This window comes from Lissotriton vulgaris, chromosome 6, assembly GCF_964263255.1.
Source record: "Lissotriton vulgaris chromosome 6, aLisVul1.2, whole genome shotgun sequence".
NCBI classification, from domain to species: domain Eukaryota; kingdom Metazoa; phylum Chordata; class Amphibia; order Caudata; family Salamandridae; genus Lissotriton; species Lissotriton vulgaris.
In genome coordinates, this window is record NC_141694.1 from 173433092 (window position 1) to 173445275 (window position 12184).

At 48.5% G+C, this 12184-nt stretch overlaps 1 pseudogene; it reads right to left on the reverse strand.

Moving 5' to 3' along the window:
* Positions 1-369: 369 nt before the first annotated feature.
* Positions 370-12184, reverse strand: part of LOC147706971 (uncharacterized) — a 93472-nt pseudogene continuing 81657 nt past the window's right edge.

Consider the following 12184-nt stretch of genomic DNA (forward strand, 5'->3'; position numbering starts at 1 on the left):
CAATTAGTACAGTTAGGGCCAGAATGGCCATGAACCCATATGCATAATATAACTATTTTATGCAAACCAAAATTATGCAGACAGCAGATTGTCTGCCAGAGACACCATGCAGCACATACAGATTAAGGTACTGGTGAATGATGCGCCAAATAAAAACCGTGCAATATAATAAAGAAGTCTCTGCAGGACAGGAGACAATGGCATTGGAACAAAGTGACACTTAAAAGTAGCAGTACCAACATTCCTATACAGTTTGGGTAAGTACACACACACTGTTAGAGTTTACAGACAATTTAATAGAAAACAAAGTGAGACAAATATAAACCACGCAACATGCCTACTTGTTTGCCTCCATTGTGGAGAAATGGTCTAATAGAAATCCTATAAAAAACAAAGACAAGGAATAGGCTGTCTGATTTGACAAGAATTTACTGGAATGTGGGATTAATCAGTAGGTTAAGGCTGTTCTAAAATCCTTTTTTTAGGACATATAGTGTGGCAAGATTGCCATTTAAGGACTAATACATTATTGGGCAAAATATGCTGAATATTGGTAGATAAAGAGAAACTCTAGCTGCTTCCTTTCTAAACAAATGATAAATTATCATCAAGAATCATTGTAAAAGACAGGTACATCTGAAGATATTGTCATATATTATGGATAATATGAATTTGATCCTTTCATCCCGCCGACGAATTGGCAGGTAGCTCAAGTTTGTGTTGCACCACTATGACAGGGTTAACAGCAATCAGGAATACAAACAATGATTACAAAAAGGACATTATGTGCCATCAGTATGTTAGAGAATAACAATGAACAATAGGTCAAAATAGAAATATGAACGAAATGTAGTACTGAAGATTAAACTTCAAAGAATGGGAGTCCTGAAAATTGAATCTATTATGAAAAGAAAGTGGATCCCTGGCTTTTTTTATTGTAAGGGACAAATGCAATACAGCTAAAGTTCACACTGAGGCAGCCAGCCTCAAAGCAAAGCAAGTTCTATGGTGAGTTTTATGTGCAGATACATATGAAATATACGTATATATGAAATATACTTATTCATTATATTAGAGGTGAGAAATAACATGGTAGAATGCACTATGAAGGGACAAGTCAATATAGAGCTTGCTTCTCTAAACATTACCAAACATAGGCATTGTAAATGGTTTGTTTGCTTGATAATGTCAGCTTAGGGTTTCAGATACTTTGCAACCTCACTCACCAGGTGTCCTTTTTAACATACACATGATTGATAATTTAATTAAAATCAAAGGAAGATGTTTAATTACCAAACTAAAGTCAGTTACTCTACATGAAGTCTTAAAAACATCTGTGAATATTATTGATATCAGCTAATAATAATATAAAATGCAACCAGGAGCATAAAAAAGTAATGAATCTTATCATATTCTACATTGCTGTCCCAAGACTGTATTTCTTTTGGACAGAAGCAATATTATGGCGTTTAGTAATATTTTCTGGATTCTTTGTATGGCAGAATTGTATGCTAATTTTTTTAGCTAAACTTTTAATTCACATCTACGTCTACAGCAAAATTCTAGTGTGTCTGGGAAGACAAAAGTGAGAAAGTCATCCTTTTTGCCCAGATCACTATCACTTATGTATAGATATTTTGTGGAACCTGACTTTGATTGTGCCCTTGGCTCTGCTTACCAGACCCAGGGCCATTGATCTGATTATAAGGAATCTGCTAATAAGGTTTATTTACAATCGTTACTGGCAGCCTACCTAAGAGTCCCTAGTATATAATAGGGCATGTAGGTTTAGTGGCTCAGTAAATGTAATGCACTTAAGTGTGCTCTACTGTATTGCCTGCTGATATTTTAGGTTTAAAGTATTTTATTCAGCGTGACACACCAAAACAAATACACAGCAGCATAGGATCGGCAAATGAAAAGGAGCATAAGTCTGGCATGACACAACATTTTAATACAAACGCCACCCCCCACCCCAATGTTCCATTGCCCAGCCCATCTCCCCCCCCACCCACCCCACCCACTGTCCAGTGCACTACTAAAATGCAACCTATACCCTAGGGCTGTAGGTGATTGGGAAAGAGGGCTTCACACCACTTACTGATCTGGCGCCAGCGGGCTCGTAAGCCGCAGGAGGCGGAGGTATCTCGGACCGATGAGCTCCCTGAACTCTGTGAGCAGCAGGGAGTGAAATGGTTGCCATAGTTCATTAAATTGCGCTATGTCCCCAGCCAACACCAGAGACAGTTTCTCCATACCCAGCACATGCCACAGTCTGTGGAGCCAGCCCGTGACCGTGGGCGTTGTGTCTGTGCGCCAGTATATCAAGATGTTCTGAACTGCAGAGCCAAGGGCGATGGCGATCTGCCTGCCTCTTCTGGACCGGAGGGAATACATTAAATCATTTGGGAGTTCTAGCAGGGTATATGCCGGGAAGTGCGGGAGCTCAATGCCGAAATGAGAGTCAATTTCGTCCAGCACTTCCTTCCAGTAACCAGTTAAGAGAGGACAATCCCATAGGATGTGCGTGAGTGTACCCCGATGTCCGCACCCCGCCAGCATGTGTCTGTCTTACTATGGTCGAACTCATGGATCCGCTCAGCCGTGTAGTACCAGTAAGTGGACACTTTGGTGAAGGTATCAATGAGGCCCATATGATATGCAGAGTGGCGCGCCCTATAAGATATGTGGTCCCATACCTTGGGGCTCAATGTCCTCCCAAGTTCCCGTTCCCATCTAGCCCTCCCGGGGTTATGAAAGTGTGTTGAGGGCAGTTGTAAGAACTTATACAAGTTCGAGATTAGTTTTGAGTCTGACGTACGGGACAACAGCCATCTCTCGCACGGCAAAAGCATCCTATCCGCCACGTCCCTCACCTGTGACTGAAGAGCCCAATGCCGGACCTGCATATAACGGTGTCTCTCAGTTTCGGGGAGTGAGAATTCCTGTCAAAATTGTGTGAACGGGATGACCCCCTCGGGGCCATACAGGTGACATAATGCTCTGCACCCTGCCTGCCGCCAATGTGTAAAGGCTCCTTTCTCCATTCCAGGAGTGAAGGCAGGGTTATCCACCAGCGGCGAGAGCGGCGAAGGAAATGTGGTGAGGTCATACCAAAGGTAAGTTGCGTCCCAAACCCGCAAAGGCACCCTAGTAATAAAAGAGGCGTAGAGAATCTTAGGCCGATGGGTCCGGTGTAGGAACGGTATCTCCTGCAGAGGCCGCCCGCCACCGCCTGGTCCTGGAAAAGCCAGTGCTTATCCGACTCCCATCTGCATCATTCGACTAAATACCTCAATTGCGTCGCTTGAAAGTATTTACGGAAGTCGGGAATGCCTAGACCTCCAGCGTCAGGAGACAAAAGGGAGAGGGTCCTGTGTAACCTAGGCTTTTTCCCCTGCCAAATGAAACGGGCCACATCCGACTGTAGCTGCTGTATCCATCCCTTAGGTGGTTGAAGCAGCAGGGCCCTGAATAAGTAGAGCACCTGCGGCAAGATCGTCATCTTAACGGCAGCAATCCTACCCAACCAGGAGAGGATGCGCGATTCCAGCGGCCTAGTTCATTCAGGATCTTGACTCCCAGGGCTAAGTAATTAGCCGAGACCATGGCTGGCAGCGTAGGGGCTATCTGAATCCCCAAATATGGTATCCCCTCTGAGGAACAAAGTAACGGGAACCTGTTCTCCAGATACGCCCTGGTGTCAGGCGCCAGGGAGATATCCAAAGCCACTGACTTCCCCATATTCACCTTAAAGCCCGAGACCGAAACGAACGCTGCCAGTTCTTCCATACAGGCCGGCAGTGCTATCCAGGGTGTAGCCAACATGAAGATGACATCGTCAGCGTAGAGACTAATTGTATGGGTAAATCCACCCATCCGTATCCCCTCCACTGCCGGTCACGTCCACACCCTTTGGGCGAACGGTTCCATGTATAGAGCAAAGAGCAAGGGTGAGAGTGGACAGCCTTGCCTGGTGCCTCTCTCAATGGTGAAGGCTGCGGAGGTGTGGCCGTTTACCCGGACCACTGCTGAAGGTTCCCTGTAGCAGTGTAGAATCATAGTGCGAAACCTTTCCCCAATACCCGCCTTCACCAGTACCTGCTCTAAGAAGGGCCAAAGTACGCGGTCAAACGCCTTCTCTGCGTCAACCGTGAGCATCATACTTTCACCTGGAATTTGGGAAGCCTTTTCCAGCAGATGGACCACCCGCTTTGTATTATCCACTGTCTGCCGCTCTGGAACAAAACCCGCCTGAGCCGGGTCGATAAGGCCGGGTAAGTGAGGTGCCAAACGACTGGCCAGAATCCCAGTATAGAGTTTCAAATCCACATTCAAGAGGGATATCGGTCTGTAGGACCCACAGTATTTAGGATCTTTCCCTGGTTTGGGGATGACCGTAATAGAGGCCCTCAGGAGGTCAGGCGGGATGGCACCAGGTTCCGCGAAAGAGTTGAAAAGGCGGGTGAGGACTGGGGCCAACGACTTGCAGAATGTCTTATAGAAGAGGGCAGAATAGCCATCCGGGCCCGGTGCTTTGCCGTGTTTGAGTCTGGCAATGGCCGTCACCACTTCCTCTATGCTAATATCCCTGATCAGGTGGTCCGCCTGCAAAGGCTCCAAGGAGGGCACGGTGACCGAGTCCAAATAGGAGGTCATAGCCAGCACATCCGACGGGTCGCCGGCGTAGAGGTTTTCATAGAACCCTCGGAACACGGCCGAGATACGGGCGTCGTCCGTCACTGCAGTGCCCGTGGGGTCAGAGAGTTCTTTCACTAACTGACTCTGCCTAGTGGCCCGGAGTCTATTGGCCAAAAGTTTGCCACAACGATCCCCCCAGTATAAAAGGCATGGCGCAGTCGGAGGGCCGCATATTCCGCTTGGTCCACATCCAAGGCGGCAAGGAGTTTCCTTGCTTCTTTAAGCTGCCGCCAAATTCTTGGCACCCAGGTCCTACGGTGAATCAACTCCAGCTCCCAGACTCTGTCAGTGAGCTCATCCCTCTTTATCCTGCGCTCCTTGTTTTCGGCAGTGGAAATCGACAAGAACTCCCGCCTGAGGACAGCCTTCAAAGCTGCCCATTGCGTGGCCCGGGTGGTATCTGTGTTGCCATTGTGAGCCAATTATTCACGGAGCACCTGCTCAATACGGTCCGTCACCGTTTTCCTATGTAGCAGAGTATCCTGGAGGCGCCAAGTCCTCGCCGGAGAGGCAGAGGGGGGCAGGCAAAAAGAGGCCTCAACCGGAGCGTGATCCGACAAGGAAATTACCCCCATGTCCACGGCGGACGCCAGAGCCTGCACTGGTGAGGTGACCAGAAGATGATCAAGCCTCGCGTAGGTCTTATGCACGTGGGAATAGTACGAGTAGCCCCTATCTACGGGATGCATGTGACGCCAGAGGTCCAGGAGGTCCATCTCCGCAAGCCTAGCCCTACAACCAGCTGAGAATTGTTGCTTTGCTTGTTTCAAAATCCTTTAATTATCTCTGAATAAAACAGGATGGGGATTGTTGGGTTACCCATGATTAATTTTGTAAATCATTAGAAGCAGGTCAGCTTTCCATTGTCACATGTACAATTATCAACAGCATAAAGTCTGCTACAAACACAGGGCATAATCCAGGGGCGGCTGGCCCTAGAGGGCACTGGAGCGGCGACTCCCCTGTTTATTTTGTGTTCTTTCCTGTCTCAAACACACGCCTGTCCCAAGTTGGGAAAAAAACGTAATGGAGGTTAAAAACGAAAATCCACATTCACACACACACACACACACACTGTGACACACCAGCTTACAGTCTCCCACACTCATGGCCACAGTCACTCGTAGCAACTCTCACTCACACACGCATTCATGCATGCAGAAAACTCACCATCAGTCCAGTACATCCCTAAACGGAATGCATGCACACTTTCCACAGCCTACTACCGATCAAATTGCCAGGCTGACGATCAACCCATCCTGAAGCCTGTGAGGTCATCAGCCCGGCAAAGCACCATCCACTTGTGCTGGGCTCCACCCCTTGATGACGTTTTGTAGAAGTTTGCCCTGGCCGCTTCAGGTTAAAGCCCTGCAGCCCAGAGCTTCACGTCAGTCAAGGACTGAAGCCTCACCACTTCACCCTTCCCTAATTCTCCATAAAATGGGGTGGAGTCAGGGAGCCTCACTGACCCCACCCCACTCTGTTTGTAGTTGGGCAAGGTTGGAGTTGGAGTCTGGAAGCAAGAAGCTGAGCACTGGATTCTGCGCAGTGAATCCACCCCAGTTTCTTGGAAACTTGCGGGCAGATTTATGTTAACTGGCGCATCCCCAAGGATGCGGCAGTTAATGTGCGCCACAGTGCTCCACAGCTACGCCACCCATGGTGCGCCGCATTTACAATGCGGCGCCCCATGGTGCAAAAACGGCACAGATGCGTGACGCATCTGTGCCGGAAATGTGGCGCATTGCTGGAGTTGCGTCGCAAGCGCGACGCAGCTCCAGCAAGGCTCTGGGGTGCCCCTTCTACACAATGCTGCATCAAGACCTACGCCTGCTTCAAGCAGGCGCAGGGTTTTGACGCAGCATTGGCCTGAAAGTGACTGAGTGAAATCTCATAGATTTCACTCAGCCACTTTCAGGAGGCGTTGCTGCGCAGGAACGCCCCCCCCCCCCTGCGCAGGAACGCCTCCTTATGGCGCAGGGCTTTACAACGTGACGCATCTCCTAGATGCGTCATGTTGTAAATAGGGCGCATTGTTTGCGCCGCCGTTGCGTCAAATAAAGTGACGCAATTGCGGCGCAAAGAGGCGCAAGGGCATCATAAATCTGCCCCAAGGATTCTTGGAATCCACTGAGCAGACACAGTTCACAACTTCCCTTGTTATCAATCATGCTGCCTGGAGTCCCTGAGCAGATCAGCTGCAGAGTTTTAGCTTCACCCAGCATCCGATGACCCTCCCCAGACAAACGCATACATTTCAGGCAAGTGTCCTTGAAATAAACATTAACAAGGGTTGGCTCTTAAAGCCGTGCACAACCTGAGCAGTGACATTTTTATTAATCAAAGTATGCAAGTGCTTGTTTTCAATCGTATGGGATTTGAAAGGCCATATTGTGGAGTTAAGGCAGAGCACACACTTTTTGAGTGTTCTTAAATCATATGTGAAAAAGCGTACGACCGGAATAATTACAGTAACCTGGTGTGCACTATGTTGCCATTTTCTGGAGCAGAGAAGGGCCTGGTGAAAAGCCGTAATGCCCAGGGATGTGAAATAAAAAAGTTTAAGGTGATTGTAACTTCTCCTTTCTGAAAAAAAATGCAAGGTAAGGCAGTCATGTAAGCAAGGCGATGGCAGGAATACAAGTGTTCCAGGCACTACAATCTAGTTTAGTTAGAGGTGGGCGAGTGTTAGGTGTGTAATTTGCATAAGTTCCTTTTAGAATTGTTATTGCCACTGCCACGGCGTGATAAAAGGAGAGAAAAAAGAGAAAAAAATCGAGGGAGTGCGTGAGCGGGAGAGTGGGCATGTTAAGAAGAAAACCGGGACACAATATAGACAGGAAGGAATACATGGAGAGAGAGGAAGAAGGAAGGCAGGTAAAGCGGGAGAGAGATTAAAGGGCAGGAAAGTGTGTGATAGAAAGAGGGATAGAGAAAGGAGAACACAGCAAGAGCACAGGAGAGGGAGCAGGGGCAAAAGAAGATAAAGCCGCATCGCCGTTGGTGTCAGGAGGGGACGGAGGGGACGGAGGAGCTAAACTACGAGTCCCAGGGGGCCATTTCGCTGACCACACCTGAGCCCGCTTGCAGCCATCAGCGAGCGTACTTATTTCATCACAGCAACAGCGGCGGGGTTCGCGCGCGGTTGTGTGCCGGGCAAAGCCCGGGCCAAGGGCGGGCCCGTTTGAGCCCGTTCGAGCACGGCTCGAGGACGGGACGGGCCACCCCTTTTCAACGACCCTCAAGGTGAGAGGACATTGATGACTGTGGTATCTGGTTTAAAAACGGTTTAATTCCAGCGTCAGCGTGTAGAATGCTTAAAGGTTACCCCACTTAAGCATTATTTGTGTGAAGTTTTTCATTGCTGCAGATTGCCTCCAAAAGCAGTGAAGGGAGGGAACCTAGCCTCTACTGGGTCAGCGGACTCGATAATTCTCTCGCCTCGGTGCCCACTCTGATCAGCGATCACACTCGGCAACTCTGGGCATTAGCTTGCCTCATCTTCACTAACGGCCCCACCAGACCGCCGGGGATGCCTGGTCTCACCCTGGAGATACCCATTAAGGGACCATCTCTCAGGGAAGCCAGGAAGGGTTTCGCAGCGGTCGAAGCGCCTTGGGACCCTACGGGTAAGTAGTGCGCTATATAAATGCCTATACATACATACATACATATTGTTCGGGCATCATCCATTTTAGCCCATGAAATTGATTTGGTAGAGAAACGATTGTCTTTAGATCCTGCCTTCAATAAACGCTTGTCAATAGGATCTCTGGTGAGAGTGGCGTCCCCATGTCGAGGTTGTGTTGCTTCCCCCGGCGGGGGTCCAGGGGTAAACGTCTCTACCCATTCTGTCATTGTCCATCCGGTATGTGGGGAGCCAGTTCACCTAAGTATCAACCAGAATAACTCACAGGAAGTAGGTAATAGCTCTATGGAAGCTACTGGTTTGCCCAACAGCGAGAGATCCACAAGGGCACGCCGCATGCAGGAAGTGAGACATACGCAAACAATGCCAGCAATAAAAAGAAAGCGAGGTGGTGCAGCCCCCAGGGGAAGAAAAGCTAAGGTAAAGAGGACTAATGTATCGGATGGACTTTTGAGTACAACTGCTGTGTCACCAAACACTATTGACACTATTGAGACCTCATCTCCGGTGACAGTTATGGTGGACCCAGGGATGGATGCCCCGTCGGACTGGTCGCAGGATATATGGGACAAGCTTGAGCAGCTTTTTTACAGGTCCTGTATCCGGATTTATGATAGATTACATTCCATGGAACAGAGACTGTCAATTCTTGAAGTCGAAAGGGACAAGGCTGATGATGCTAGAGGATCTATGGCTAGTGCAGGGAATAGGTTAGGAGTAGAGGTAGCACCAAATGTACCCCCAAAACCTGATTTGTTAACGCAGTCTAATCAGGTAAAGGATTTGAGAAATGCTGTTACACTGCCTGTTAGTAATGTAGCTGCCCAAGCCAATAGGGGTAGTGGTATGGGTGTTTCGCAATTAGGAGGGAAGGACATGGATATGGGTGGCCAGAACCTAGGATTCAGGGGTGATGGTATTTGCAAATGGGTGATTAACGATCCATCGCCAGATGGTCTCCCATGTATAGATGTCCTTCCGGCCCATATGTATGTATTTTGACAGGGGTCCCATCGTTAAGATCAGGCCAGCGTGAGGACTATTCAGACCTCAAAAACAAGTGTGTCTACTGGCTCAATACGAATCGTTCCCTACTCCATGGTGTGTCGGGCGAAATCCTTTTTGCTAGGAGGGTAAATTGGGTGGGGCCGAGAATGAAAAATATAAAGGGAGACAGCATAATCATCAACTTTAGAGATCGAAGAGTTGTTGAGCCCATTTGCAGCTGGGATCTGCAAGGCACGGAATCACTTATAAGGCCTCTTCCGTTAACATATTTTTACCCGGTCACCCCGAATGGTTCCATCCAGGCAGGCAGGACCAGGCCTTCCCAAGGGCCTGGGGGTGAGTTCGGGGTTCTAGTAGGGAATAGGTATGATGCTCTATCTGGGCTGGAGGAGTGTGATTGACAACGAAATTCCACCAGCCACCAAGTGATAGTGTATGGACCTATGGTTGATGCCTTCCCCCTTTCTGTAAAAAAAAGTAGGTGGCACGGCCAGTTCTGGTGCTAGTTTAATTATTACTTCGCCCTCAAGAACTCTGGGCAGTACAGCTCCAGTTATGGTAAGTCCAAGGCTCCCTAGTAGTAGTGACTTGGCTAACACTGGCGTTACCTCATTTACCCTCTGGCCCTCGAGAATCACGGGGAGCATAAGCTCAGTAGTTGTAAATCCTAGGCCCCCTAGTGGAGTCGTGGTCAGGGGATTGATATCAACTCCGGGACAGATATCTGGGGACAGTTTGACCCGTACACAGGAAAGATGGCCCATGGACATGAGTAGGACAGTACACGGGGCTACCGCAGTAACGCTCTTGTCCTGGAATATTGCAGGGTTGGGTTCCAAACTTGAGGTCCCCGAGTGGTCAGATTTTAGAGAGGCTCACGATATATGCCTCTTTCAAGAGACATGGGCGGTAGAGCCCGTGTTTCGATTAGGGTACCTCCTATTCCAAGTTCCCGCAGTGAAGCCAGCGAAAGGCCGTGCCATGGGGGGGTCTGATGGTCTGGGTCCGGCAGACGTTGCGCTGTAAAATATCCCAGATGCCCATTAACAATATTGATATTCTTGGGATAAAGGTCATCCCAGAACAAGGCTCTAACATGTGCATTTTTAATGTCTATGCAAGGGGCCTTAAGGGGCAGCAGAGGTCAGAGGTTGTTGCAGACCTTGAAGAGTTGGTGGAAGGTATGCCGAGGAACGTTGGTGTGATAATTGGGGGGGGATTTTAATACCACGTTCGAACCACTAGGACCAGAGGATCAGTGTCTTACAGAGGAAGAAGACGCAAGATGGGGCATACCCTCTTTATAGATTGAGCAAATCAAAAGGTGGACTGAGGCAGCAATCCAAATGAAGGGGATGTGCGTAGGCCAGCAGTTGAGGGCCCTAAATGGGCGTTCATTGTCTGACAGGCGGGGCGCTAACACCTTTAATAATGGGCTCAGATCGAGTCGTATTGATTATATTCTGGTAAGCCTGCCAATGTGGCGGTCTGTAAGGGATATAGTTGTTACATCCCGGCTGGAAAGTGATCCCAACCCGCTTGTTGTTACAATGACAGGTTTGTTTGGTGATGTCTCACCCAAAAGGGTGGAGGAAGGGGCTGCTGAGGTGGTAATATCCAATGACATGCGTCATTTGAAATGGCGAAATGTTTCCGAACTCCCAGAAGTATTATTAGCCATAAATAAGGAGGTTGATAAGGTAGTGGAGGAGTGGGGGACTGGGGAGGGAAATCAGATCCTGCTGTCAAAGGTTGCAGGGACGCACACTATCCTTTTCGACTGGTTAAAACTATTCTTCTGTAAACACCAAGAAAACAAGGTATAAGAAAGTGGAAGGATGGCGCAACCAAAAGTGCTGCCAGTCCCGGAGGATACTAGGGATTGAGTTAGGTGTTGGGGACTCAGAAAAAGTAAGATTGGCACGGGATTACTACAGGAAGGTAGTAAAAGAAGCAAAGCAAGCCTGGGACCAGGCTAGATGGTTGGAGCTTAAGGAGGCATGCTTGTCCCGCAACCCTAACATTTTCTGGGACATGTACAAGTGGGATAGGGGGGGAGTCCTGACCCCCCCCAGAACAATTTTGCCCAACATTCATGGGTCGAATATTTTGAACCCCAATATGCCTCCACCGAGGATGAGGTGAACACTGACTCGTATGTTCACTCTTATTTTCCTGGCCAGATCTTTACATTAGTAGACGTTGATTAGGCAGTAGACTCCATCACACTGGGTCGTGCCCCAGGAATGGATAGTATCCCCGCGGATGTCTTTTTAAGTTATAAACCCTCCTGGCGATTTTACATTAAATATCTAGCAAACGCAATCTCCTGCGGTGCTCCAATTCCGGCATCCTGGAAAGGGGCCGAGATAATAACAGTATTTAAGAAGGGTGACAAATCGCAAGCATCAAACTATAGGCCAATTAGCCTTATTGACTCCATCCAAAAGATTATGGGAAGGCTGATCTTACAAAAAGTGCAGTCATGGATGGATGATGAGCAAATTTTAACTCCACTGCAGGCGGGTTTTCAGCCCCTTACCAGTACCATTGATCAGGTCTTCTATTTTATTAATATCTATTGGAAGACAGTTGTTCTAGGAAAGGGGGCCCTGTACGCGGTATTTGTGGATCTGAAAGTAGCCTTTGATTTGGTGCCCCGACGTAGGCTGTGGGAGGTCTTAAGCCAAATGGGGATGTCTCCTGAGTTATTGTCCCTAATTATCCGCTTACATGAGGGAAACCATGCACGGGTTCGGTGGGGGGCCAGGGGGAGTGCGGTATGGTTGTGTGCTCGCACCGACCATGTTCTCGCTCTTTATCAAT